The sequence below is a fragment of the Rattus norvegicus genome, chromosome 11 (genome assembly GCF_036323735.1).
Source record: "Rattus norvegicus strain BN/NHsdMcwi chromosome 11, GRCr8, whole genome shotgun sequence".
Lineage (NCBI taxonomy): Eukaryota > Metazoa > Chordata > Mammalia > Rodentia > Muridae > Rattus > Rattus norvegicus.
In genome coordinates, this window is record NC_086029.1 from 63806708 (window position 1) to 63814088 (window position 7381).

Here is a 7381-nt window from a genome sequence, read left to right on the forward strand (position 1 = left end):
CAATAAAAACAAAGTAACAACAATCAAAATATGAACAAAACACAGATCAGTCCATTTATCAATGAGGATATATAAACAACTGTGAACCACACAAAACGATGCTCAACATCATTAATTATTATGCTACCACAAAAGAAAGCCATGAGAAGACAAAATTTCATAGCAACTACAGTACCAGAATACAGACAATAATAGATATTAAAGAGGGCATGAAGAAGAAACCCTTAATCTATAGGTAATAAGAATATAAAATGATGTTTTTCATAAGTTATAATGAAGATGTTAGTAAAGCCAGTAATTTTGTCTGAGTTTGCACTCAGGATACAAGAAAGCATTTGCTCCCATGATGATGTACGTCAGGATGCTCCAAACAGCATATACTGAAAATAATTCAAATGTTCACCAGTCTGTGGCTGGATAGATAAATTATGGCCAACAAATACAAGAGCATAACATTTATCAATTAGAAGGAAGAGATTATTGACTCAGATGGGAGAGGTTTGACTCATACTAAATGGGAGATAAACATCAAAACACCATGTGAAATAAAATAAGTTAGATTCAAAAGACCCAATTTTCAGGAATTCCTTTTTCAGACTATACATGTAAATTTTTTTCATGTACTAGTTCAGAATAAATATGTAATTTTTCATTCATTAGATGATAATACATACATACATTACTGACATAAACTTTTGCCTATGAGTGACAGCATGAACTGTCACTAACTATAAATGAACTTAAGAATCTTACTCGAGACATGAAAGTATTCTGCCACTTAGGTATGTTGATGAATGTCTCACCTGGTAAATTTACCAAAAAACACTGAATTGTAGACACAGGTAAATGATATTAAAATATAGTTCAACGAAGTTATTGAAAAATAAGCTAAATTTTGCTCTTTGAGCCCTCTAGGCCAAGGCAAACTGCGCTGAGTAGCCTGCTATCCCAGGAGACCTCCACTCTCCTGCCACCTCTCCTTCACCTTCCTCAGACTCCTGAGTAACACAGATAAGCTTCCCTTCCCCCACCCAGGAGAGCCAAAATAATCCTGAACAATAAAAGAACTTCAGGGGGTTAGGGATTATCTACTCAGTGGTAGAGCATTTGCCTAGGAAGCTCAAGGCCCTGGGTTCAGTCCCCAGCTCCAAAAAAAAAAAAGAACTTCAGGAGGAATCACCATCCCTGACCTGTACTACAGATGATAAAAAAAAAAAAAAGCATGATATTGGTACAGAAACAGATACATTGATCAATGGAATGGAATCGAAGACCCAGAAATAAACCCACATACCTATGGACATTCCATTTTTTTGATAAAAAAAGCCAAAACCATACAATTAAAAAATGAAAGCATCTCCAACAAATATGCTGGACTAACTGGGTCTACATGTAGAAGAATGAAAATAGATCAATATTTATCACTCCGCACAAACTCAAGTCCGAGTGGATTAAGGTCTTCAAAATAAAACTGGAAACACTGAAGCTCATAGAACGGGGATTGGGAAAGGGCCTCAAACACATGGGCACAGGGGAACATTTCCTGAACAGAATGCCAATGGCTCAGAGCTTAAAATCAACAATTGATAAATTGAACCTCATGAAACTGCAAAGCTTCTACAAGACAAAGGACACTGTCAATAGGACCAGGTGGTAACCTACAAATTGGGAAAGGATCTTCACTAACCCTACTGACAAATGGCTACGATCCAACATTTACAAAGAACTCAAGAATTTAGACATCAACAACCCAAATAACTTAATTTAAAAAAAATAGAGTACAGCAGTAAACAGAATTCTCAACAGAGGAATCTCAAATATCTGAGAAGTACTTAAAGAAACGTTCAAGGTCCTCAGTCATCAGAGAAATGCAAATCAAAACAATTCTCAGGCTCCATCTTAAACTCATCGGAACGGCTGAGATCAAAAACTCAAGAGAGAGCACGTGTTGGCAAGGACATTGAGCAAATGGAACACTCCTCCATCGCTGGTGGGTGTGCAAACTAGTACGACCACTTTGAAAATCAATTTGGCCATTTCTCAGAAAACTAGGAATAGTTTTCTACCTCAAGATCCAGTGATACCACTCCTGGGCATATACCCGAAATGCTCCAACATCCCACAAAGATACTGACTCAACTGTGTTCATAGCAGCTTTATTCATAATAGTCAGAAACTGGAAATAACCTACATATCTCTCAACTGAAGAATGGATAAAGAAAATGTGGTACGTCTACACAATGGAGTACTATTCAGCTACTAAGAACAAAGACATCATGAATTTTGCAGGAAAATGGATGGAACCTGAGAATATCATGCTATGTGAAGCAACCCAGTCCCAAAAGGACATGCATGGTATGTACTCAGAGACTGAGGGAATGGCCAACCAAAAGCCAGACCAACTGGAGACCCGTAGGCCAGCCCCCATCCCTAACACTCTTAATGATATTCTGTTATGCTCGAGGACAAGAATATGTTTTCCTCTGAGGGTCTCCAACCACCAGCAGACTCAGATACAGACATCTACAGCCAAACAGTGGATGAAGCTTGGGGACTCTTGTGGAAGAATAGGAGGAAGGATTGTGGGCCCCGAAGGGATTAGGAACTCTACAGGAAGACCAGCTGAGTTAACTTACCTGGATCCTATGGGCTCCCAGAGTCTTAACCACCAACCAAAGAACAGGTACAGGCTGGATCTAAGCCTCCCCACACATATGTAGCAGATATAAAGCTGGATCTTCATGTGGGTCCAGAACAACTGGAATGGGAGCTATTCCAAAAGCTGTTGCCTATGTGTTGGATATGTTCTTCTAGCTGGGCTGCCTTGTCTGGCCTTCGTGGGAGAGGAATCACCTGGCCTCACACAGACTTGAGGTGCCAGGGAGGGGAAATACCCCATCTTCTCAGAGGAGAATGGAAGGGGGGATAGGGAAGGATCGTGGGAGGGTGAGTGATGGGGGGAGGGGCTTGAGCAGGACGTGAAGTATATAAGTAAAAAAATAAATTAAATTAAAATTTTAAAATAAAAATAAACTGAAAATTAAAGTGAATTAGAGAAAGCAAAATATCTTGTGATTCTGTAGGTGACACACACTATTTGCCAGAGTGCAAGCCTTGGTCACCATGGAAACACCTTCATCTTCTTCCTCTTCCTCCTCCTTCCCCCCCTCCTTTTCTTACTCCTTCTATGCCACACAGGTAAGGTAGAGGCCTCCCTTGCTCTTCCTGTGGACTTCATTACATGAACCAATTTAAGAATTTTTTCTTTCCAGTTAGGCATGGTGTAGCACACCTTTACCAAGCTTGTAAGAGGTTGAAGCAGGTGAGTCTATGAGTTTTAGGCCACTCTTGCCTGTATAACAAGTTCTAGGCTAGCCAGAGTTACATGGTGAAACCCTGCCTCAAAAAAAAAAGGGGGGGTGGTGGTGGAGAGGTGGCTCATTGATAAAGAGCACCAGAGTTTGAGTCCCAGTGCCCACATGGCAGCTCGTAACTGTCTTTAACTCCAGTTCCAGGGAAATCTAGTGCCCTTTTCTGATCTCCTTGGGCACCTGAAAGCAAAACGCCCACACACAAAAATGAAATTAAACTAATTCCTTTAAAAAAAATCTTTCTAAAGTCACCCTAACAGTTCAGGTTTCCTACACTTCTCTTTCTTAATTGTATTATAGCTTCAGGTGGCCTCCCGCACCCTAGCTGTTTATCAGTCACACATCATCTGAGCCAGACTGTTTTCTGACTACATTGGTTTCCTCAGGTCACATTCCGCAGCCCTCCTGTTTGCACACTGTGTATGGGCGTTATTTTAACTGTCAACTTCACCAGGTTAGGAAATACTCGGATGTCTGGGAAATGTATTTCTGGGGTGTGAGTGTGTGTGTGTGTGTGTGTGTGTGTGTGTGTGTGTGTGTGTGTGTGTTTGTAAAATGTTTCTGGTGTGTATGTGTGGGGGAGGAGGGAGGGAGGGAAGGAGGGAAAGAGAGACAGAGACAGACAGAGAGACAGGGAAAGACAGAGAGGCATTCCTGGTATGTGTACCAGTACACACTGGTGTCTAGACAAGACAAGTCTTTAAACCATATACTTCAGCATACACCCATGTGCTTAAGGCGTCATCCAATGTGCTTGAGGGTTTAGTCAGCGTAATGCAGTGAAAGGTGAATTCTCTCTCTCTTCTGGAGTTAGAGCGTTGGCCTTTGTTCTCAGACATTGGAATTCTCGCAGTTTTCAGGCCTTCAGCCATTAAAAGTTACAGTACTGGCTCCTGTACTCCATGTTCTCCATAGCGAGCCCTCCACAGAGCCCTCTGCGTATATCATGTCGACTCAGTTTTTCTAGGGACCACTGGTCCATGCACAATGCAGCAACAACTTCCCTATCTAGACTCACACTATGGTTCTGATTTCCCTCAATAAAATCCCTTTATTCAATCAAGCTGTTTTCCTCACCACCATCACCCTTGGAACGTTTGACTAAACGTTCTCTTGCAAGAGAGGCTCCCCTGCTTTTCTTTTCCATCACTCCAGGTAAGACTTGAACTTTTTTTTTTTTTTTCGGAGCTGGGGACCGAACCCAGGGCCTTGCGGTTGCTAGGCAAGCGCTCTACCTCTGAGCCAAATCCCCAACCCCAAGACTTGAACTCTTGACAAGTAGCCATATTGTCTGTTTTAAGGCACCTAGAATTCTGAGATACACAAGGTCTTAGTTTCTAAGGGCCTCCAGGGGAAAATGACCTCAGGTAAGTGCCTTACACAACAGTGAGACTGGATAAACAGCTCTACACAGGAGACATCTGAAATGAGCTGTAAGCAGGGCTGGAATTTTTGTGCACAGTCTAGGGGAGAACCAAGCCTTCTACAAGTTTCTGGAGACAACCATCAGGCCTTACTGCTCCATGGCTTGGAGACATATCCTTCCATTTTTGCCTGTCTTCCCACAACCTTTGCTCCTCTCCTCTTCCTTTTTAAGGACACTTTTCATTGGATTGGGGTCTGCTTTAATTCCGAGTGTTCCCCCCATCTTGAGATCTTAGCTCAGTTATACCCACAATGATCCTGTTTCTAAAAAACGTCACCTGTACAGGTATCAGGTGAGCACACTTCCGGGGGTGGGGGGAGCATGACTCAGTCCCTCTATGTCCGTTTATATCTCGGAGACAGTACTTTTCTACAGAAATTGGGGTTCATTGTCCGTTGACTCTATCCAATCCTGCTCAGTGTCTGCACCCAGCTGTAAGCTTCTGTAAACCAGAACAGTGTATTAATTTCTCCCATTTCTGAACTTCAGGCAATACTTCCCATGCCGTTGTTTATGTTCATATTTGTAAGTCTGCTCCCTGACCAGATCTTAATCTCCCTTAAGATGATACCAAACTCCAAAGCTTGGATCGGCACTTCTGGTTGTAGGCTACATCGAGGTAGAGCTATTTAAGAAGCCCACCTCAGCGGGGTCCAATTTCCTTAGTCCGGGGTCATCTCATGCATGAATATTCCTTAAAAAGCTTCCTTATTTCATTCAAATAAACAGTTAAGACGGAGAGGCCAATCTATTTTGAAGCAGAGTCTCTTAACTAGGAGAGATTTTAAACACTGGTTGTTGTGGGATGGTATGCAAAACTAGATATTAAATTATATGACAACTTTCAAAGGGTCACATACACAAACAGATATATGGCACCATGCATCTTGAACACTAAAATTTCTTGGGAGACAGTAAGGGAATAAATATCTGAAATGACTGCTTAGAGGGCAATAATAAAAAATAGGGTTTCCTAAAACATATTAAATTACCTGTGGAGATTGATAAAATGCAGATGGCCAAGATCCCAGAGACTCTGAATAAGAAGTTTGGACCGTGTCCCTGAATTCTGTATATTTCATAACAACTAACATCTGTTGCATGCTTACTGCATGCCAAGTACTGTCCTAAGCACATCCATGTATCATCTTCACATGGCTGAAGAGGAAGCAGAGGCATAGAAATCAATTCCCCAAAGTCAACCAGCTAATGAGCAGCGGATACAAGATTTGAACCCATGCATTCATGTTTGTTTAATCACATGGCCTCAAATATCAAACTTAAGAACCATTGTCCTAGTAGGAAACATAACTCATCGTCCCCTTCCACAAGGATCAGAATACTTAAAATACGTAGAGGGCAAAGTACATTTGTTAGGTTAATGTTCAGGAAATAAGTAGAGAACCAAAGGCTTGTGAGACAGACAGTAGCAGGACATCCTGTAGTCAGGTTGCCAGTCAAGACCAACAAAGGAGCGTCCATAATCTGCCAGGGTTGGCTACCCATGAGACTAGCTAAGTGAGGAAGGGCAAGGAAACTTTTGTCTTTGGTCTAAAAGTGTGAGGAGTACTTGGGGAGCCTCCATTATGTTACTGGTAATGATTAACACGGAGTTAATCTCGAAGGGTCTTTTGCTCATTGTTTGAACCATTTGATAACTTAGGAGTCCTTTTAAGCATGGGTCACTCACCTTCCTTAAATCTTACGGACTTTTCTGGAAACGCGATGCAAACTCATCTAGCATAATATAATATAGAGAATTGTCTTGAGGGAAGTGAAACCTATAGACTGCTTAGACTAATATTTCTCAGGCTTGGGGCTGGGGCTGAGGCTGGGGCTGGGGCTGGGACCGGGGCTGTACCTCACTTGGTCATGTGCTTGCTTAGCAGGTACAAAGTCCTGGGGTTGAACTGTAGCACTGTATAAGGTGGGCATGCAAGGTAATGAACACCTACACATCTGTAATTCCTGCATGTAGGAAAGATAGAGGAGAATCCAAACTGCCATACATGAGACCCTGTCTCAAAAGAACGGTAATATTAATAATAAGTGTTGATGTACATAATATAAATCATAGGATCAGAAAGGTGACAATTATATTGATGTACAGTCCTCAGAATATTTTTAAAATGTGTTCTTGTTAACATTTTAAAAAATGCAATATGTACAAGTAACATAGACACTGAATAGGTTCTATTATCTATTTAGGTATATACCTATGTATAGATGGGTGTAACAACAATTAATGAAAAAAGAACCCTTCGGTTTAAAAAGAACAAGGAGGGGTATATGGAAGGGTTTAGAGGGAGAAACGGGAGGGAGGAAATAATGTAATTCTGTTATACTCTCAAGAATAAAACAAAATTTAAAAATCTAATGACAGATCTAACAACAAATGCGAAGTTGCAATGAAAACAAATGGTCCTTCAAGCCACTGACAACAACTGGAGTATAATAATAGAAATATCTGTGCTCCTCGCTTCAGCAGCACATACACTTTAAAAAAGACGGAGGGATACAGAGAAGACTAGCATGGCCCCTGCGCGAGGATGGCACGCAAATTCGTGAAGCGTTCCATTAAAAA

The 7381-nt window shown here is 41.4% G+C and overlaps 1 pseudogene; it reads left to right on the plus strand.

The window, feature by feature from the left end:
- The first annotated feature begins 7266 nt into the window (after window positions 1–7266).
- Window positions 7267–7381, plus strand: LOC120095707 (U6 spliceosomal RNA; annotated as a pseudogene).